General features: G+C 46.9%; 1 protein-coding gene across 1 annotated transcript in view; it reads right to left on the reverse strand.

The window, feature by feature from the left end:
* CTXND1 (cortexin domain containing 1) overlaps window positions 1-20,238 on the reverse strand; it is a 48,441-nt gene extending 28,203 nt beyond the window's left edge. The window contains exon 1 of the mRNA XM_027957129.3: window positions 20,079-20,238. The gene's annotated coding sequence lies outside the window, so the exon portion shown is untranslated. The remainder of the gene's footprint in view (window positions 1-20,078) is intronic.
* Window positions 20,239-23,175: the final 2,937 nt, after the last annotated feature.

Here is a 23,175-nt window from a genome sequence, read left to right on the forward strand (position 1 = left end):
CATGTGGAAGCCAGAAAACAAGGACCACCAGCCTTCTTCCTTCAGCGCATTTTGCAGACTTCATGGTGGGGTGGAGTGGTGACAAGGGTTGAATATGGCAACTTGACCTTTTGGAGGCTGACCCTCTAACCGGGGGCACTTAGATTGAAACTTGAAAAAGAAATCACTAAATATATATACATATACACACTCACACATATTTAAAAAACAAACAACAGGCAATGAGCTAAATGAGGAGGGTGATGGGGGTCAGGGGTGGGTGCCAGTCTGGGCAGAAGCTGGGTCAAGGGCAGAGCAAGATGGGCTGCCTGTTATTGTGCACAACATTTAGAAGTCAAGACTGGGACTCTGGTTTCGCTGTGTCACATTGCCTCTGTCAAAATGTCCCTCTCGGACTCCCCTGAGGGCTCAGTGGTAAAGAATCCACCTGCCAAGGCAGGGGACTCAGGTTTGATCATTGATCCGGGAAGATCCCACATGCCTTGGAGTAGCAACTAAGCCCGTGGTGCCACAACTACTGAGCCCACACTCTAGAGCCCATGTTCAGCAACAACACTAGCATCACGATGAGAAGCCTGGGCACCACAACTAGCGAACAGCCACGGCTCTCCAACACGAGAGAAAAGCTGGTGCCACAACAAAGACCCAGCACAGCCAAAACCAAATAAATAAAAAACCTTCAGTGCCCCTCTCTTCACAACTGCAGCTTCACTGGTCTACTCCCCAGTACCCCACAGTGTTCCGGATACCCCAGGTCAGCTCTGAACACAAGGCTGCTGCTTGGCTGTGGCCTTCTTCCGTGAGGCAGGGACAGTGAGCTGCAAAGAGCAGCAGGCTGAGGGGTAACCCCGCGGAGTTTGAGTTTTGGCTCTGCTTGTTGATGGCTGTGTGACCTTGGTCAGGTTGCATGCCCTCTCTGTGCTCTGCAACTAGAGTCCGTTCCTTCCCCTGCCCCTCAGCTGTTTGTTCTTCCCTGTGGAGTCGGGGGAGTCTGTGGAGTCGGGGGAGATGATGAGGCAGGAGAAGCTTCATCTAGTCAAGCAGAAGGAGAACCAGTGTACAGGCTCCTGTGTTCCTCCATTTAGGGTGTCCTGTTGGGTTACCCCAGTACCTCCAGGGACTTGGTAAGACACCTGAGCAGCAGAAACCTAGAGAATGGCTCTCTCTCTCTCTGGGTACCTAAAGTGTATTTCAGTGTGAGTTAGAGAAGAGATTCAGGACAGAGGCTACCCCCCGCCCCCCTATCTTTTGGCCATGTTGCGTGCCTATGTGTTTCCCAGGGAGAGGAACTGGCCAGCCTGACTGACCTCTTCAGCTCAGCATCTCAGAATGAGCTTGCCCCAACTCATGTTTATCTGCATAGCCTAGCTGTAAGCTTGTCTGGCAGGGAGCAGTGGGGGTGCGTGGCATCACGTCACTCCGGAAGGCTGCAAGGGAAACCAAGTCCCGGTTTCTAGTTCCAGCCCGACCTCTGTCCTGAGGGCCCATCTAGCCAGTTGGATGTCCTCCCTGGGATGTCCTGGTTTGTTGCTCCTGGCCACACAGAGGTGCCCTGGTATAGTTCTGTAGTTAGATAGCCCTCTACTCACCCCCCACCCCCGCCCCCGCCCCCGACATCGCAGCATCACTCTGCCAACACCTTCCTCTTCTCGCAGGCTTGGACCTATCTCTGTCTCCTTATGATGATGGCCTGGAGCAAGCTGTTGAACCCTTCTGAGCCTCAGTTTGCTCATCTGCAAAATGGGAACAGCAGAAGTAACTACCCCAAGGGATGCTGATGAGAACTAAGAAGAATTAATATATACACAAAGCACTTAGAAAAGCATCTGGGGATTTCCCTGGTGGTCCAGTGGCTAAGACTCTGTGTTACCAACACAGAGGGCACAGATTCAGTCCCTGGTGTGGGAACTAGATCCCACATGCCACAACTAAATTTCCCCCGTGCTACAATTAAGACCAGAGCAACCAAATTAATTAATTAATTTTTAAAAAAGAAACATGTCTGGTTCATAGCGAATACTATGTAATATTCCTCAGCCAGCTGTCTATATGGACTTCTCTTTTGCTGAGGCCTCGGTCTGTTCTGGCTGCTATGACAAAATCCTGCAGACTGGGTGGCGTGTAAACAACACAAATGTATTTCTCACACTTCTGGAGTCTGGAAGACCGAGACCGGGGTACCGCATGGACAAGTAAGGGCCTTTTGTCACATTGCAGACTTCCCATTGTGTCCTTATAGGGTGGAAGGGGCCAGGGGATGCTCTGGGGTCTCTATGATAAGGATGCTAATTTCATTCATGAGGGCGCCATGCTCATGACCAGTTTGAGCCTGACTAGGAGCTCCAGTGGCACAATAGGTTAGACATGGTCCTTATACAATAGTACATGCAGAGCAATGCCAAGGTTGTGAGTTCGAGCCACTGGAGCATAACCCTTTTGAGCCTTCCCAGGTGGGTGAAAAAACATGATTGAGTGACTAAGCACACACACATGCAGACCCAAATAAATAAATAAACAGATAAACACATGAACTTGTTTGTTTGTTTGTTTGTTTGTTTAAAAAGAACACTGCCTCTTTCCACTCCAACTCCCTACCCCTGGGCTCATGTCCCCTCCAGTCTAAGGCCTTTGAGACTCAGCAGCACTTGGGGGATCAGGCCAAGAAGAAGTTCTGCTGGAAACACATTCAGTTTGAATTACTGGAGTGGATTTCCATGGTCCACAATGATTTGTGTATAAAGAGGCCACGCATAGCAAGGTTTCCCTGGCTATAAAGTGGCGAGATTCGAACCATGGCTTGTCTGACTTGATCTTTAGACTCCACTGTATTGGCTTTCACATGTTTATGGTGGTCACGACAGGCTTCTGAGTCTTTTCTTTTTTTTTTTTAATTTTTGACCACACCCTGCACCATGTCTTGATATCTGATCTGATAGAATGCCTGAAGAACTATGGACAGAGGTCTGTGACACTGTACAGGAGGCAGTGATCAAGACCACCCCCAAGAAAAAGAACTGCAAAAAGGCAAAATGGTTGTCTGAGGAGGCCTTAGAAATAGCTGACAAAAGAAGAGAAGCTACAGGCAAAGGAGAAAAGGAAAGACATACCCATTTGAATGCAGAGTTTCAAAGAATAGCAAAGAGAGATAAGAAAGCCTTCCTCAGCAATCAATGCAAAGAAATAGAGGAAAACAATAGAATGGGAAAGACTAGAGATCTCTTCAAGAAAATTAGACATACCAAGGCAATATTTCATGCAAAGATAGGCTCAATAAAGGACAGAAATGGTCTGGACCTAACAGAAGCAGAAGATATTAAGAAGAGGTGGCAAGAATACACAGAAGAACTATACCAAAAGCCACAATGGTGTGTTCACTCACTGAGAGCCAGACATCTGGAATGAGAAGTCAAGTAGCCCTTAGGAAGCATCACTACAAACAAAGCTAGTGGAGGTAATGGAATTCCAGTTGAGCTATTTCAAATCCTAAAAGATGATGCTGTGAAAGTGCTGCACTCAATATGCCAGCAACTTTGGAAAACTCAGCAGCTGCCACACACAGGACTCAAAAAGGTCAGTTTTCATTCCAATTCCAAAGAAAGGCAATGTCAAAGAATGTTCAAACTACCATACAATTGCACTCATCTCACATGCTAGCAAGATAATGCTCAAAATTCTCCAAGCCAGGCTTCAACAGTACATGAACCATGAACTTCCAGATGTTCCGGCTGGATTTAGAAAAGGCAGAGGAACCAGAGATCAAACTGCCAACATTTGCTGGATCATCAAAAAGCAAGAGAATATCAGAAAAACACCTACTTCTGCTTTCTTGACTATGCCAAAGCCTTTGACTGTGTAGATCACAACAAATTGTGGAAAATTCTGAAAGATGGGAATACCAGATGACCTTACCTGCCTCCTGAGAAACCTGTATGCAGGTCAGGAAGAAACAGTGGAACTGGACATGGAAGAGCAGACTGGTTCCAAATTGGGGAAGGAGAACGTCAAGGCTGTATACTGTCACCCTGCTTATTCACCTTCTATGCAGAGTGCATCATGAGACACGCTGGGCTGGAGGAAGCACAAACTGGAATCAACGTGGTGAGAGAAGTATCTATAACCTCAGATATGCAGATGACACCACTCTATGGCAGAAAGCAAAGAAGAACTAAAGAGCCTTTTGATGAAAGCGAAAGAGGAGAGTGAAAAAGTTGGCTTAAAACTCAACGTTCAGAAAACTAAGGTCATGGCGTCCGATCCCGTCACTTCATGGCAAATAGATGGGGAAACAATGGAAACAGTGGCTGACTTTTTGGGGAGGGGTTCCAAAATCAATGCAGAATGTGACTGCAGCCATGAAATTAAAAGATGCTTGCTCCTTGGAAGAAAAATTATGACCAACCTAGACAACATACTAAAAAGCAGAGACATTACTTTGCCAACAAAGATCGATCTAGTCAAAGCATGGTTTTTCCAGTAGTTATGTATGGATGTGAGAATTGGACTATAAAAAAAAGCTGAAAAAAAAAAAAAAGCCCTGAGCACTGAATAATTGATGCTTTTGAACTGTGGTGTTGGAGAAGACTCTTGAGAGTCCCTCGGACTGCAAGGAGATCCAGCCAGTGCATCCTAAAGGAAATCAGTCCTGAATAGTCTTTGGAAGCACTGATGCTGAAGCTGAAACTTCAGTACTTTGGCCACCTGATGCGAAGTACTGACTCATTGGAAAAAACACTAATGCTGGGAAAGATTGAAGGCAGGAGGAGAAAGGGATGACAGAGGATGAGATGGTTGGATGGCATTGCCGACTCAATGAACATGAGTTGAGCAAGCTCCTGGAGCTGGTGATGGACAGGGAAGCCTGGTGTGCTGTAGTCCATGGATAGGATCGTAATGAGTTGGACACAACTGAGCAATGGAACTGAACTACTCCATGTGTGACCTTAGTTCCCTGAGCAGGGACTGAACCCATACTCTCTGCATTGGAAGGTGGAGTCTTAACTACTGGACCACCAAGGAAGTCCCTGCTTCCTTAAGCAAACACTGGTTAGCCTGTTTCCAAAGCCCGGTCAGTGCTGGACACTGTTTCCCACTCTCCATCTCTTTCCATGTGCTTTCCTGCCTCGTGGCCCCTGAGCAGCCTGGACACCCCACTTCCCCAAAGTGGACTCCACACCACTGTCTTGTGTGGGAGCTTTCCCAGCCTGAAATGGCCTGGCCAAGCAATCTAGGTGGTTTCTGTTGATTTCTTACTGGACTGGCATGAAATACTGATACCCGTGAAGCTGCAATGAAGCTCTGAACACATCATGCCACACTCTCTGCAGCAGAATCAGTTCCTGATCACCTGGTAAAGTGAGACGTCTCTCCACTGAAGGCTCCCTTCTGGAAGTCCTGAGGACTTTCCAGACATCTGTTAAGGGAAGGATTTTAGACACTAATTTGTCTCACTGATTCACTGATGGGAGCTCTTTAAAAATACATCTGTTTATTGGCAGCACTTTGTACAAGATATAAAAATCAGTGGCAAATGTCACATTGAAGGGAAAATAAAACAAGCATGTAAATGCTCAAGGAGCCCTTAATGATGGATGTTATTTTCTTTCTAGCAGCCAGCATCGTGATTCCGAAGTCAACTGGACATCCTGGGATGTAGACAAGTCCGCAAGAGAAACCTGGCTTTCTGCTCTTTTTGGTCCTGCTTCCTAACAGGTCCCTGGGAGACCAGCCCTACGGGGGAAAGTGCTGGAATTCGGCCAGTACCAGCTGCTATGTCAGAAAGACTTAGTGCTCACACACTGTCCCCTGGTCAAGGTCTTGGAAGTGAGGGAGAATTATGGTACCTCAAGGCAATGGCAACCCACTCCCGTACTCTTGCCTGGAAAACCCCATGGACTGCAGCCTACCAGGCTCCTCTGTCCGTAGGATTTTCCAGGCAAGAGTACTGGAATGGGGTGCCATTGCCTTCTCCGATATATAAGCTACAACTCTGTTATTACCTTTAGTGACTTTTAAGAAATTCACCTATAAGACAGTCTGACTCTTTGTGATCTTATGGACTGGCTCCTCTGCCCATGGAATTTTCTAGGCAAGAATACAGAGTGTGTTACCATTTCTTTCTCCGGGGAATCTTCCCGACCCAGAGATTGAAACCTGAGTCTCTTATGTCTCCTGCATTGGCAGGTAGGTTCTTTACCACTAGCGCCACCTGGGAAGCCCTATAAAATAGTAATTATATGTAATTCATATTAATTCATTATAATGATATTTAATTACCTCCTTCAACTTCAGAATTGTTTTACAAGGTATGTTAAAAATTTTTCTCCAAATAGGGACTTCTCGGGTGGTCCAGCGGCTAAGACACCATGCTTGCCGTGCATGGGGCCTGGGTTCCATCCCTGGTCAGCAAACTAGATCCCACATGCCGCAACTAAGGCCCAGTGCAGCCAAATAAATAAATATTTTTTAAAAAAGAACCAGATCCGCAAAATGCAATATTGGTTTGTCTTTTGCCTTGATCCACATCTAACACTTTCACGTCCACATCCCATTTTCACTTCTAGAACGCCCTTGGGAGGTGGGGAGAGTGGGGACTCATATTCAGATTGCATTTATTATTTATTTATTTATGTTTGTCCCTGGTAGCTCAGCTGGTAAAGAATCTGCCTGCAATGCAGGAGTCCCCGGTTTGATTCCTGGGTTGGGAAGATCTGCTGGAGAAGGGATAGGCTACACACTCCAATATTTTTGGGCTTCCTTCGTGGCTCAGCTGATAAAGAATCTACCTGCAACGCGGGAGACGTGGGTTCAATCCCTGGATTGGGAAGATCCCCTGGAGAAGGGAAAGGCTACCCACTCCAGTATTTTGGCCTGGAGAATTCCACAGACTGTAATCCATGGGGCTGAAAAGAGTTGGACACAACTGAGCAACTTATACTTTCACTTCTTTCAGAAGTTTATTGTAGCAGTGCTTACAAAACAAAGCTAGACATAAGACCAGTGCCCACAGTAGGAAAATGCACTTTAAAACTTAGGGTAAAAACCATACATACATATAAAGATATTTTATAGCAATTTTACATTACACTACAGAAATATGTACATGGCATAGAAAAATATCCACTATATGCTTTTCTGATAACTTCTATGGTTGTAGAAAATTTGTACTCTATAGAAAAATTAGTAATCTCAATCCTCAGAAGTAATAACTTCCCTCATTTTGCTGAATATTCTTCTAGTCTGCTTTATACACATATAAACATATTCAGCTAGTGTGCCTATTTTATAGATGGGGAAGGCGAGGCTCCGAAAAGCCTCGGATCCAGGCAGATCCCTCTGTGAGCCTATTACGTGTAACATAGGTTGAGAAGAATTGGGGACACCCTAAAGAGAGGCAGGGGCTGCATTATGACTGCATCACAGTCGCGCCAAGTGACTGGCTCTGTTGAGAGGCAGGAGAGATGGACGGGTCCTGAAAGGAGCTCCTTCTCTCCAGATGCCCTTCACTGTGTTTTCAGGGGGCTTCCCTGGTGGCTCAGACAGTAAAGAATCTGTCTGCTAATCCAGGAGACGCAGGTTTGACCGCTGTGTCGGGTAGATCCCCTGGAGGAGGGCACGGCAACTCCAGTATTCTTGCCTGGGAAATCCCATGGACAGAAGAGCCTGGCAGGCTACAATCCTTGGGGTCACAAAGAATCAGACACAACTGAGTGACTAGGCATGGGTGTTTTCAGGGATTTGGTGGCAAGTTTGAAACTACAGAGGCTCCCTTGGGCCACCAGGCAAGAATCACCTGTCAATAATAGAAGGTCTCAGGGACGATACCCTGGGGCAGCGTAGGGCTGCAAAGCTATGGTCCGTCTGGCTACTCCTCTCCAAAACAGCTCTGAATGGTCTGTTTTCTAAATCAGGCCTCATATTCCACTCCATGAGACAGCGCCAGATAGTGTCTACGTCCAAGGTCACAATAGCATCCTCTGGTAGACCTGGGCAAAAACACGTTACGCTCAAGGGCTTCCCAAGTGGCTCGTTGGTAAAGAATGTGCCTTCCAACGCAGGAGACGAGCACACACGGATGCTATGCTTGGGCTGCAGTGTGGCTATGAGTTTACTTTCATTTTAATTTTAGAGAACTGGCCATTGGGAGATTTTACACAAGATTCAGAATCTCTGTTTTTGGAAGATTGTCAGATCTGCTGCCCTAAACCTGTATTTCTGCCTTGTGATGTGTGGATGCATGCTCAGCTGCTCAGTTGTGTCTGACTCTTTGTGACCCCATGGACTACAGCCTCCAGGCAAGAATACTGGAGTGGGTAGCCAAGCCTGCCTTCAGGGGAATCTTCTCAACCCAGGGATCCAACCCAGGTCTCCTGAGGCTCCTGCACTGACAGGCAGATTCTTAACTTGCAAATATGTAGTCAGAGCTAAGTTGCCAGTGTCCCCCATCTTTAAAAAAATTATTTATTTGGCTGCCTTGAGTCTTAATTGTGGCATGTGGAATCTTCACTGTGTCATGCAAGATTCTTCCTTGCAGGCTGGGTCTTTGCCATGCTCGCGCTTAGTTGCTCCATAGAGTAAGGGATCTTAGTTTTGTGACCAGGGATTGAACCCACATCCCCTGCATTGCAAGGCAGATTGTAACCACCAGGGAAGTCTCCAGGCAGTGTCTCCTTCAGACTGCTCCTGAGTCTCATTTTCCACAGGCCTCACCACTCCCTATCATCTTGGACCCAGCCTCCCTCAGTCATCACGTCTCCTGCCCAACCTCTGGAGGTATTTGATTTTGCTCTTGAGAGGCACATGCTGCTTAAAGAAGCAGACTGTGAGTTAGAACGTACAATCTTTTTTAAACATTTATTTATTTTTAATTGCTTTACAATATTGTGTTGGCTTCTGCCATACATCAACATGGATCAGCCATAAGTATACACATATGTTCCCTCCCTCTTGAACCTCCCCCCCACTCCCAACCCCATCCACCCTCATCCCACCCCTCTAGGTCATCACAGAGCACCAGGTTAGGCTCCTTGTGTCCCTCATACAGCAAATGCCCACTGGCTATCTATTTCACATATGGTAAGGCATATGTTTCCATGCTACTCTCTCCATACATCCCACCCTGTCCTTCCCCCACTGTGTCCACAAGCCTGCAGAACATGCAATCTTTGCTACACAGTGAGGTCAAGAGCCTTGGGCTTGGCAAAGATTTAATCTGTGACCACATGAGCTGCAGCTTCCATCCACCAATCCTCCAGTTCCTTTCAGCCACCTCCTCTTCACTCCAGAAGAAGGCTGCGTAAAGTTCACTTGCCCATTTCCCTGGACAGGTGTGGGTCAGCATAGTCAGCAAGGCCTGGCTTCAGGAGCCTCCAGGGTCTCCCGTGTGGCCTGGTTATCAAGGGCTGCAGTAAGTGCTCCCAGCTTGGTAAATGCAAAGTTAGATCTCTCCAACACACACTGGAGAAGTTACACATGTGGCAGGAGCCCTCCAATGGGTTTTGTTCAATTGCCAAGTCATGTCTGACTCTTTGTGACCCCATGGACTGTAGCACGCCAGGCATCCCTGTCCCTCATCATCTCCTGGAGTTTGCCCAAGTTCATGTACATTGAATTGGTGATGCCACCCAACCATCCTATCCTCTGTTGCCCACTTTTCCTTTTGCCCTCAGTCTTTCCCAGCATCAGGGTATTTTCCAATGAGTCAGCTGTTCACATAAGGTAGCTAAAGTATTGGAGCTTCAGCTTCAGCATCAGTCCTTCCAATGAATATTCAAGGATGATTTCCTTTAGGATTGACTGATTTGCTGTCCAAGGGACTCTCATGAGTCTTCTGCTGTACCACAGTTTGAAAACATCAGTTCCTCGGCGCTCAGCCTTCTTTATGGTCCAGCTCTCACATCCGTACATGACTACCGGAAAGACCATATCCTTGGCTATACGGACCTTTGCCAGCAAAGCGATGTCTTTGCTTTTTAATACACTGTCTAGGTTTGTCATAGCTTTCCTGCCAAGAAGCAATCATCTTCTAATTTCACGGCTGCAGTCACCATTCACAGTGATTTTAGAGGCCAAGAAGAGAAAATCTGTCACTGTTTCCACCTTTTACCCTTCTATTTTCAATGAAGTGATGGGATTGGATGAGAATTCATGATCTTAGTGTTTTTTTTCAAACATTGAGCTTTATGCTGGCTTTTTCACTCTCCTCACTCACCCTCATCAAGAGGCTCTTTAGTTCCTCTTTGCTTTCTGCCATTAAAGTGGTATCATCTGCATATCTGAGGCTGTTGATATTTGTCTCAGCAACCCGATGGGTAGCAGACACTTCACCACCCACAGAACTCCCTTGGTTCACTGCCACCTTGGCTTGTTCTCTGGGCCATGTCTCCGAAGGCCTAGAAGAGATGGCATGGGTGGCCACTGGGTGGGTGAGTGAAGAGGAGTGGGCTGGGTGGGGCCCTGCAATGGCAGAGTCTTCACAGGTCAATGCCCAAGAGCTGCAGTAAATACTTTGGACAAGGGGCCAGGGATATTCTCTAGGCCCAGGTAGGCAGTGACATATTAAGAGAATCTAGACTCAGGACTTCCCTGGAGGTCCAGTGGCTAAGTCTCTGCACTCCCAATGCAGGGGACCCAGGCTCAATTCCTTGTCAGGGAACTAGATCCCATATCCTGCAATGACAACCACAAAAAGATCCTGCACGCCACAAGAAAGATCAGAGAGCCCTCATGCTGCAGCTGAGACTTAAAAATTAATAAAAAAGAGAATCCAGACTCCTTAGTGTCATTACCTCTTTTCCTTCCTTTCCTGCAAAATTCCATTTGCAAAAGCATCTCTCTCCTGCCCCCCTGGGGTAAAGAATGCCTCCCAACTGGGAACCCATGAGATGAGATAGGACGGGATGTAGACATGGTTGTCTCAAATTGGGCTCTGCTGACTAGTGACCAGTGAGGGGGCCTGGGTGGGTCTCTGTGCTTCCTCACAAGAATGGGGTGGGTGAGCCCCATCTCTCAGAGCTGCCGGCTTACACAGAGCAGGAACACAGGAGAGCATCTTTGCACAAGTGTGTGTTACCGGCTCCCTCCTGGTGGAGAGCCACAGGTGCTGGAAGAGCCTGATACTCCGGACCACCTGGGTCGCGGGAGGAGCCCCGCTTTGAGGGAGTGCATTGCTGCACACTGTCCATCTGCTGGGTCCCCACATCCACGCAGGGACCGCCACTCAGCACCTGGTTGAATTTCACATCCCAGTCATGAAGGGTGTGGGAAATGAGAAGATAAGTCCAGATCATTAATTATTAATTACCTTTCTCTGTTTAGAGTCCTTGTTCTCTGCAGAACACAAAGCAATCTTCTCATACCCTACTAATGCCTTCTCTTCTCTGAGACCAGCAAGCCAGAGTCAAGTGAACAGATGAGGCCTGAGAATTTATGTGAAAAGACCCAAGCTCAGGACGGTAGGGGACACACTGGTGAATGATGTGTCAAAATCAATAGACCCTACAGCCATCTTTTTATTATTCTTTTTCTAAGTATTTCTTTAAAAAATATTTAATTATTCTTATTTTATTTATTTTTATTTTTTGGCCACGCAGCATGTGGGATCTGAGTTCCCTGGCCAGGGATTGAACCTGCTGTGCTAAGTCTCTCAGTCATATCCAACTCTTTGTGACCCCAAGGACTATAAGCCGCCAGGCTCCTCTGTACATGGGGATTCTCCAGGCAAGAATACTGAAATGCGTTCCTATTTCCTACTCCAGGTGATCTTCCCAACCCAGGGATCGAACTCAGGTCTCCCGCATTACAGATGGATTCTTTACCAACTGAGCCACCAGGGAAGCCCATTAAACCTGCAGCCCCCTGCAATGGGAGCGTGGAGTCCCAACCACTGAACCACCAGGAAAGTCCCTCCTCTTTTTAGTCCCAATAAACCGAACCACAGGGAGGGGCAGCCTGACAAAGGGAGGGTTGACTACGAGAGGCTGGGCTTGTAGCTGTCTGCTCCCCAGGTAAGGCATAGCCAGACCTGCCTCTCTGAGGAGGACATGCAGGATCTTAAGGGATCTCTAATTCAGGAAAAATAAGGATTATGAGGGCTTCCCAGGTGGCACTAGTGGTAAAGAACCCACCTGTCAGTGCAGGAGACACAAGAGACTCGGGTTCAACCCCTGGGTTGGGAGGAAGCCCTGGAGGAGAGCATGGCAACCCACTCTAGTATTCTTGCCTGGAGAATCCCATGGACAGAGGAGCCTGGTGGGCTACAGTCCACGGGGTTGCAAAAAGTCAGACATGACTGAGTGTGCATGCACACACACACAGATTGATATGGGAGCAATAGATTGCAACAGGACTTTGGTGATAAAGAAGTAACAGTCAAAGACACAGTCATTTAAGACCTAGAAGCACAGACTTCTTTCCAGACACGGCCTCCACTGTTTGTCCTTCTGTGATTTTTCCAGGGCTGGGGCAGAGGAGATTGAAGCCACATCAGCCTGGACAGCAAAGCTTTGGCTGCAGGCAGTGCTGACAATCGGCTGTGTCATGACTTTAGTGGAAAGCAGGAAATCATAAGATGCCTTGAGTGATGTCCATTGTGGGAGTGAACGTGTCTCTCTGGGTCTAGAAGGAGAGAGGACATTTGTGCTTCTGTCCAGACAGAATGAGCTGGGGCTTGGTGAGGGTCCATGGTTTAAATCATGGCTCAGGTGGTAAAAAATCTGCCTGTAGTGAAGGAGTCACAGGAGACACGGGTTCGATATCTGGGTCTGGAAGTTCCCTTGGAGGAGGAAATGGCAACCTGCAATACTTTCTAAGGAGCAGTCTCAGAAATCAGAGAAACTGCTGAACAAGAAGACAGGTTTTAGGAGACTCAGAATCCACTGAGCATGTAGATCGATTAGTGATAATGTTCTTGCTCGCTTGGAGATGTGGCCACCACAGAGAGGCAGGATTTTCGAAGCTGAGCTTGCTAAAGGTACCCACATTTCTCCATTCTTTTACAGACACTGAGATGAATATTTTAATGTTTTAACTGGGGCCCAGGGACGGGAGACACATGCTTTGATCATCAGCAAACAATTCTGCCTTGTGGTTGATACGGATGGAATCCAGGTCTCCTCCAGGGAGTTGAGTCCAGAATGTCCATGTGGCCAGTCCACTGGTGCACTGGACAGGAGCACCCCTCCTGAGCATAAGTTAATAAGAGAGAGGAGGGCTTCCCTGGTGGTCAAGTGGTTAAGACTCAGCCTCCCAATGCAGGAGACACACGTTTAATTTCTGGTCCAGGAAGATCCCACAGGCCTTAGAGCAACTAAGCCCGCCTGCCTAGAGCCTGTGCTCCACAACCAGAGAAACCATTCCAATAAGAAGCCCGAGCACCACAACGAAGAGTAACCCCCAATCTCTGCAATTGGAGAAAGCCCCCACGCAGCAATAAAGACCCAGAAGAGCTAAATATAAATAAATAAATCTTTTAAAAATATATCAAATCTATCTTTAAAAACAATACAAGGAGCAGACTATTTCCAACAGGGGGGCTGTCTTGGAAAGAATATTTTTATTTTTTTGGCCATGCTGTGAGGCATGCAGGATCTTAGTTCCCCAACCAGAGATCAAACTGACACCCCTGCCCTGGAAGTGTGGATTCTTAACCACTGGATCACCAGGGAATTCCCAGGAGGGCTGTCTTGGAAGCTGAGCAAATGTTGTGTTTGATGGAGGTCTGGATTCAGGTCCACCCATGCCCTCCTGGGGCTTGGCACAGAGGCTGGTCCTCTGTACGGGGCCTCACTGCTGTGCCAGCCTGGACCACACCCTCACAAATGGGTCAAGCTCAACCATCATTCCCTCAGATGTTGTTATGAACTTAACTGTGCCCCCTGCTCCCCTCAATTCATAGATTCAAGACCTTAACTCCCAGAACTTCAGAATGTGACTCTATTTGGAGATGTGGGCCTTTCAAGAGGTAACAAAGGTAAAAGGAAGCCATATGAGTGGACCCTAATTCAATATGACTGGGGTCTTTACAAGGCTTCCCAGGTGGCTCAGTGCTTAAGAATCTGCCTCAGTGTAGGAGATGAGGGTTTGATCCCTGAGTCAGGAAGATCCCTTGAAGTGGGAAATGGCAACCCACTCCAGTATTCTTGCCTGGGAAATCCCACGGAGAGAGGAGCCTGGTGGGCTACAGCATATGGGGCTGCAAAGAGTCGGACACAACTAAGCGTGCACACACACACACACACACACACAAAAGGGGTCCTTATAAGAAGAGGAGATTAGGACACAGACACAGAGGGAAGACGAAATGAAGACCCAGGGAGAAGGCAGCTGTCTTCAAGCCAAGGAGAGAAGCCTCAGAAGAATCCAGCCCTATTGACACCTGTATCCCAGGCTTCTCACATCCAGCCTTGAGAGAAAATAAGTTCTTGTTTAAGTCCCACCCCCAGCCTGTGGTACTTGATCATGACACCCTAGGAAATTAACACAGGTGTCCTGGTTGCACAAGCAACAACTGATTCAATGCAGGCAGCCCAAGGTGAGCACAGGTGACCTCCCCAAGGCCCACCGGCAACACCGGATCCGTAGGATTGATAGGCTACCTCCTAGAGCTGGCACTTCCGTCTTAGCAATTCTAGGGACATGTTGAGCTGCGAAGGGATAGATTTTTGTCACTGTCCCCAGGGCTTATAGGAGGGGCCTAAGGAACAGCGAAGGGACTGTTATTTGTACACATCTGTTATTTGTACACATCTGTTATATGTACACATCTTGTTTTGTGTATGTGTGCTCAGTCACATCCAGCTCACGAGACCCCATGGACTGTAGCCCACTGGCTCCTCTGTTCACGGGATTCTCCAGGCAAGAATACTGGACTGGGTAGCCATCCCTCCTCCAGGGGATCTTCCCAACCCAGTGATTGAACCCTGTGTCTCTTACATCTCCTGCACTGGCAGGCAGGTTCTTTACCACTGCGCCACCTGGGAAGCCCCGTCATCTTACTGCTGTGTCTTAAAGCTCCTTAGGGTCTTTTACTAGTCTACAGTGCCCAGTGAAATACCATTTTATGAGCCAACTCCAGGCAGTTGTTGAGGATTTTGAGGCCTCATTCTGGTTGCGTGGGAAAGGATGTCATGATTGATCAGCAATGTCTGTTCCAGGCAAGCAGAGGAGGCATGACGGATGTGTCCAATCTATCTGCAGCTTCTAGAACATAAGGAGCTCAACCTGAGCCAAGGAGAAGTCAGTGTAGCCAAAGAGAGCTGGCTGTGATGATGAAGACCATGCACTTCCAGGACACCTGTTGGCTGTCAATGCCAACTGTTGGATGACAAATAGATGTCACCTCTGGCCAACCTGTTACGGCCACCTGAGCATGAAAATTCATGTCCATGTTCATGTTTGTGGAAAGAGCATCATATTTCAACCCCTGTGTCTGCCACGGACGTGGACTGCAGGAGTGACTGCTTCTTGGATCTTGCTCAGTCTGCAGGGGAACCTCAGGGTTTCTTTGTGTCACGCTGTCCCAAGGTTGAGGACGAAATGTTGTTCTGGAGTCTGCGGGGTTCTATGAGCTGAGGCATTAGGAGTCAGACCTTTTAGAGGAAGGGTCCAAACCCTTCTGGAGCCTGGCTTCCCTCCCTGGGGGATGCACTCCACAGAGGTTGCTAGACTGTGGCCCAGAGCAGGTTACCTCTTCCTAGAGTGGTGTTGGTGGTGGGCTGTCTTGCTTTATAGTAACACAAAGTTGCATTATGTAGTAGGATAAAGTACTTAAAAACACTTTAAACTAGGTACTTCCCTGGTGGTCCAGTGGTTATGATTTCACCTTTCAATGTAGGGGACATGGGTTAAATCCCAGGTCAGGGAACTAGGATCTCACATGCCAGGGGCCAGTGACGCCTGCAAGCCACACTACTGAGCCAACTAAGACCCAACACACCCCAAAATAAATATTTTAAAGAAAGCTTTAATAAAAAATACTTAAGGCATAAAAATACCAAAAGAATTTAAAAATATTTAAAAATTCCCAGAACGGAGTATAAATTAATGGTGGCGATGGTTTAGTTGCTCAGTTGTGTCCAACTCTTTGCAACTCCAGGGACTGTAGCCCACCAGGCTCCTCTGTCCAGGGGATGTCCCAGGCAAGAATACATACTGAACATGAAATGTGTGCCTTGAGGCCAGTTGTTTACTGAGACATAGGGGCACATTCCCTCTTCTGTCCCTAGATCAACAGGCAGGCAGGACATGACTAGAGAGGGCAGGCTGCATGCACACGAAGGACGCTTGTTTGGCAGGGAGCCCCTGCTATGCTACAAGAGGGGCCTCTTAGATGGCTGGGGCAGGCTGGGGATGCTGGGATCAGGGATCCCACCCTAACCTCTTCCCAGCTAGAATACTGTCCCTCTATGTTCCCCTTGAAATAAAGTTTTCCAAGGGGGCTCCATCTGGAGGACTTGAGGCATCCTCATTCCTGGAGGGACCACCTTCAGGAATGGCCAGCATAGGGGCATGTGTTCAAGAACACACAGAGGAGAGACTTCCCTGGTGGTCAAGTGGTTAGGACTCTATGCTTCCACTGCAGGGGATGTGGGTTCCATTCCTGGTTGGGGAACTTAGATCCCACATGCTGTACAGTGAGGCCAAAAAATGAGAGAGAAAAAAAAAAAAAAAACCTTTTTGAAAGAGAACACACAGAGGAAATCCATGGAGCACTGAAGTCCCTGGTGAAGCTAGAACCAGACTCTGGAAGGGGAGGTCCACAAGGACTTCCCTTGTGAACACCTACTATGTGTTAGAGGAGCTTCCCTGATGGCTCAGTGGTAAAAGAACCTCCCTGCAATGCAGCAGATGCATAGCTTCCCAGCTGGTGCAGTAGTTAAGAATCTGCCTGCCGATGCAGGAGATGTGAGAGACCCAGGTTTGATCCCTGGGTTGAGAAGATCCCCTGGAGGAGGAAATGGCAATGCACTCCAGTATTCTTGCCTGGGAAATCCCATGGACAGAGGAGCCTGGCGGGCTACAGTCCATGGGCTCGCCAGAGTCGAGAGTCGGACACGAATGAGTGACTGAGCACACACTATGCATTAAGCTCTTTCATATATATCACCAAATATGATCTCCACAACAACCCAGCAAAGAAGGCAATAGCTTCCTAAGTCTGAAACTGGGAAAGAGTCTCAGAAGGAGTCACGATTCCCTGGAGTAATAATTGACTGTAGCAGAGTCCAGTTACAGAGGGACCACTTCCCAGGCTCAAACGTGAATGACCTCATTTAACTACACCGTCACAATGTGGAACTAGTCATCGGAGTTAAGTGCAACTATATATATATATATATATATATATATATATATAGAGAGAGAGAGAGAGAGAGAGAGAGAGTGTGTGTGTGTGTGTGTGAGTGCTGACTCTACATCAGGAGTGATTTCCTTTTAGCAACTTCATACGATAGGTGAGAAGAATATAGGTTTCAAAATCAAATGATCTCTGTTTGGAAGAACAGCTCTCCTACCCTGAATTAACCTTGAGTAATTCAAGTTGCTTCTCTGATCTTAAGTTTCCTCATCAGGAAAATGGGAATGATAATCATTACTCTGGGAATTAAATGACAGCAGGTAGAAAATGCTTAGCATACAGTAAGTGCCCAGCAAATGGAATTGACTTTCAGGTATGGCTTCTCCTGGGATTTTATGAACGTGAGACCAGAAGCTCAAAAAGGCATCTCGATGAAATTAAGGTCATCGAGCAGGGACTAAATGCTGATCTATCAGACACAGACCTCCGGGCTCCTTCTCCCGCACGGACACAAGATAATTGATTTTCACAGGACAGCTCCCCAGTCATCAAGAACGATCAAGCTTTTTGATCATAAGAAGCACAGAACACACTTGAGGAATATTTCCTTCCAAAAGAAGTCAAATAGTTGAAAATGTTGCCACGTTTGATGTTTTAATATGAACTTCAGTTATCTAAAAAATTCACTGACATGGACCAATTCCAGAGCCTCTAATGCCAAAATTCAGAACCTTTCCGGTCTTTCTCCACATCAGGACTTATTATAGCATTAGCCTCAGAGTCTTGGAACCTTGCCAATTTTATAAACACTGTTCTCTGTATTGTGGCCGGACAGGATAATTTAGGGACATTTTTCCTTGATACCATTTCATTTTCTACTTACATCGTAGAAATACTGTCGAATCTAAATGACACTACACAAACCACCTTAGACTGCAGCTTTTGAGTCTGTGCTGCGATGGTGTGGCCTGGTAGTGTAAATATTTGTTGGAGAAAGAATAACAAGCAGGGCATTATATTTGGAATGGCTGCCTTTTTCATTAACCCTGTAGGAAAATACACCAGAGTGACAGACAGTCCTCTAAATCACAACTTTCAAGCAGTTAATAGAACATTTCTTTTCAGGCTAACTCAGGTTTGTACTGCTTTTAAAACCCTTTCTTTTACCATAACCTTGTCTATCTAAAATGTATATCTTAACGATCTAATGGCTGGAAATTTGCAGTAAATTCCCAAACATATTTGGGTACAGAGATACATGATACTTCAGGCATTAGTTACTTGAATGGCGTTCAGAAATATTAAAAACAACTAAAAAAAAGTGACTGGGAAATTAATCACTTGGAATAAGAATATATTAAAGATTATACAGCATCAACTGACAGCTTACTCACAATATCTCTTTCGGATAAGTGTGAAGTCATAGCTTCCAGAATAGATTTCCAGGGTAAGTTTGCACTTGACAATTTTCCTTCTTCTCATGTGTCCTCAGAGCTATTACATGTCTTAGGTTGAGCAGTCCCTGTAAATGTAGCTGTAATCCAAATCCAGTTTGTAAATCACATCAAAGGCCTTGGATGTTGGACTTTCTGATGTCCTAAATCCACTGTGCAGCTTTGCAGAGACCACAGATCAGGTCATTACAGTTCATTTCAAGTGGTGGATTAAGGAGACAGAGGGAAAGGACAGGAGACTCAAGGCATCGAACCCCTAATTAACTGGATCCACACTTTATGGAAAGGAGTAAGATTGCATCCTAGACACTGATTTTCTGACTGGATTCTGGGGAGGCTCAGGTAAACCCCCATGGTGATGAAGAAGACGCTGTAAGTTGGTGCAGAAGTGGACTAACATGAAAACAGACTGGAGACCCTGCCTGGGACTTCATTTCTGGATCCAAAGCCACACGATGACCTTACTGAGCATCTAGTGAGAAGGTGGATCACCGTGGTCTTTCCTGACAGGTTTTCCTTTCTAGAACCTTCCTTATGGGCCAAGAGACGATTATAAAATTCAGTTCCTTAATGCGTTCTGCCTCCCACCCCTTCAGATCACCCAGACACATTCTCCACTTTTACAGCGACGTGGGAAAAAAGATATCTGAAACGCTGTATGAGGCTGCAGATGAGGACAAAATCAGAGCGAGCCTTGGCATTTTAGACAGGCTGTCGCCAACAGAACTTTCCCCGGAAAGTTACATCTAATGTGACCTTCATCAGCTACACTGAGAAGGATCTGTTCCAGGTTACTGTCAGCCACAGGAAGGGGCTGAATTTTAAGCAATGAACTTAAGGAGAACAAATTTCCAACTTTGATTCAGTTTCAACTCAGACTCCCTAAACCCCTCCTTGGAGAGGCGCCGAGGACCCCAAGGGAGAGGGTACAGCTCGAGGGAGTGACGGTGCTCGGAACACAGCCCAGCGCTCTCCCAGGCTTTAGAGACCCGAGCCCCGCAGCCGAGCACGGGCTGCTGCAACGCAGAGCCGGCGCGGCTCCCACCCCGGCCGCCCCGAGCTGCTGCTACCTGCCGGCGCCGGTCCGGCCTCCCCTGCCCATCCGGGCGCACCCAGGGCGCCGTGCCGCCGGAAGGGGTCCCGGCCCCGGGTGGCCGTGCGGGTCTCCCCGAGGTGGCGGATCTCCTCCAGCAGATCCTCTGCGCGCGGCCGGCCGGCTGGCTCCGCGGCCGGGGACCACCCCTCTTCCCCCCGCGCCCCGCGCGACGCCGCGGTCCCCCGACCGCGCTGCGCCCCGGCCCCGCAGGGACCCAGGATGCGCCCGCAGTGCTTACCTGGAGAGGCAGCCCGGTGCGCTCGCTGCGGCGCGTGCTGGCCGGTGGCGCGGGGCGCGGGGCGCGGGGGGCGCTGCCCAGGCAGGGCTGGGCGGGCTGCGGCTGAGTCAGCGCCCCGGCGGCGCGGGCGAGACCCGGCCAGCCGCCGAGTGGGGGCTCTGAGCGGAGCGGCGGCTGTCCTGGCATTTTAAAGGCGAGGCAGCTGGATGCTGTTCAAGCGGAAACGCAGGGAGAAACTTCGGCCCCCGGGGCAGAGCAGAGCGTGGGCCGCGCGGAGGGGGCCCGGGAGCCCCTTGCCGGCGCACACAGCAGCCTAGGCTTTTCTGATACGCTCTTCACAAGCTCTCCCTTCAGATTTTTCCTTAATGGGAAAGCGAACACCTCTCTCAGGGCATCCTGCTTCCTGCATTATGCTTTTTAGTAAGACCAGCGTTTGCATCAAAGTTGGGAGCAAGACCAGGAGGCCAGCTGGAAAGTCTGGTGAATGCAATTAGACAAGAAAAGGAAAAGAGGGTTAAAACGCTGAAGTTGTGCATTTGTAAACAAGCCAGAAATGGGAGGGGGAGCTTTTCAAATATTGGGAGGTAGGAGAAAAACAGTGATTATATGCAGTAGAAATGATTGTCTAACTGAAAAATCTGAACTGAAGATTGAATGAAATAGAAGCCTCGTCCAAGGAACTGGCCGATTACAAAGATACCAAATGAAGTCTTCTCCTGCATTTACTAACCAGTTAGAAATGCCAGTGGGCAAGGCGGGTGGGGGGGGGGATCCCATTTTTACTACTAACAAAACCGTAAAAAGCTAGGAGTATAAATTTACCAGGCAATATCTTCTACTTGGTAAATTTATATTCTTAACTTTTTATGGTTTTGCTAGTAGTAAGAATGGGATTTTTTTCCCCACTGACATTTCTAACTGGTTAGTGTTGATAAATGCACAAGAATATCTTTTGCTTGGGCTTCCCAGGTGGTGCAGTGGTAAAGAATCTGCCTGCTAATGCAGGAAACATTAATTCAGGGTTCCATCCCTGGGTAGGGGAGATCCCCTGAAGGAGGACATGGCAACCCACTCCAGTATTCTTGCCTGAAAAATCCCATGGACAGAGAGCCTGACGGGCTACAGTGCATGTCCAACAAAAGAGTTGGACACAACTGAGCAGCGGAGTGCGTGGGTGCACGTGCGCATGCACACACACACACACACACACTTTTCACTTTGTTAAAAACTGCTACTGTCTACTGGGGTGCCACAGAAGAGTGGAATCTCTTAAGAGCAGTGCTCACTCTGGGATGAAGAGAAGCAAACATTGTAACCTTGTCGAATTCTCTTTACTTTAAATTCAACCCAGTCATCATCAAATTCCAAGTAGAATCTTCTTTTTCACTTGACTTAATGATTCTAGGTCTCCTGTGGAAGTGTAAAGACAGAACAGTCAACAAAATGTTGATAAGGAAGAATGTAAGAGAAACTAGGCCTGTTGGATGTTCAAATGAAAGAATGCATAAGTAAATAAATAAAATGCTGCATTGACTGAAGTCTTACCACTTAAGGAAGTGCTTTACATGTATTAAAGCAATTTCATGCTCACAACATACCTGTGATGCAGATAATAATATTGCCACCACTTCAAGATAAGAAAATGCAGGCTCTGTAGGATAAACAGAATCACACAGCTAGAAGTGCGGGATTATGGATGTGAGGCAGACACCCTGTTTCCATAACCTATGCATCTGTGTTTAAGCCTCTGTCACACTACACTGCCTTTATCACAAAGCAACAGTAATTAAAACAGCATGTTACTGCCCTAGAGATGACTGTTCAGTAGAGCAGGTCGAAGAGCCTAAATTTAGCACATAGGAAACTGTGGTGTTAAAAGGTGGCGCTTCAAGTCGCTAGAATAGAGACATTTTTCCAAAAATGATATCGGATTAGTGGAAGCCGATTTTCTACCTAGTTCCCTGCGGCAAATTCCAAATCCATCAAATACTAAGCGTAAAAAAGTGAAGCCAAAAAATAATTAGATGACTATATAGGTGAATATTTGTCGTAAACCTGAAATTGTGAAGTTCTTTCTAAATATATCATGAAAACAAAAAAGACTGATAGGTGTGATTTATTAAAAATGTCTTAGTTTAAAAATGCACCATATAATGAGTTAAAAAGTAAGTGACAGAATTCCCTGGTGGTCCAGTGATTAAGACTCCATGCTTCAGGAGCCACAGGTTTGAGTCCTGGTTGGGGAACAAGATCCCACACACCACATGGCATGGCCAAATTAAAATAATAATAATACCATTAAAAATAATAAATAATAAAAAGGAAAACCACTTAGCAGGATGTCACTGAGTGGGCTCAATCCTCCTGTTGACCTTTCAAAAATGATATTTGCCCAGCTGCCCCTACTCACCATCTACCCGGAGCAAATCAGTGGTATTCCTCGTAAAAGGATGTCCAGTTTCTGCTGAGTTTTCAACTCAGAGGTCGCCATCGACAAACTTAGTTAAGTGTCACTCACTTGCACCTGATTAGAAGTTCACCAAGCTGTGTGTCATTCTAAACTTCAAAAATTACTAAGTAAAAGAATATAGAGCAAGCTAGATAATCTAGTCATTATAAACCAATGTTGAATAATATGGAAAAATGCTTCTGGTTTAATATTAAATGATAAAATGCAGCATATAAGCTATATATCTTACAATCTAAATTTTAGTTTTATTAAAATATACAGTATATGCTTACACAGATAATTCAGAGGAAAAAATACCAGAAGAAACCAAAGCACTTATTTCTCACAGGTCATTTTTATTCTGACAATTTTGCCTGAAGTTCCATGTTTTCTAGAGTGGCTAAGTGATGCCTCCTGACAACCTCTTCTAGTGCTGGTGTTATTCTGACCTCTAGTAGCCTCTGGTTCTCACTTTCTAACTCAGGAACTAGTAATCTGAAGTGTAATCATAGTCTCCCAAAGCCTGAGGATGGATCTGCTGTCAGGCTGACTCACCATTGTTGATCTAAGTCCTAACAGTTTGTGTTTTCCCTACAGCCCCAATTTTGTATTATCTTTAGTAATCGAGAGAGTGACAACAGGACATCA

The sequence above is a fragment of the Ovis aries genome, chromosome 18 (assembly GCF_016772045.2).
Source record: "Ovis aries strain OAR_USU_Benz2616 breed Rambouillet chromosome 18, ARS-UI_Ramb_v3.0, whole genome shotgun sequence".
Lineage (NCBI taxonomy): Eukaryota > Metazoa > Chordata > Mammalia > Artiodactyla > Bovidae > Ovis > Ovis aries.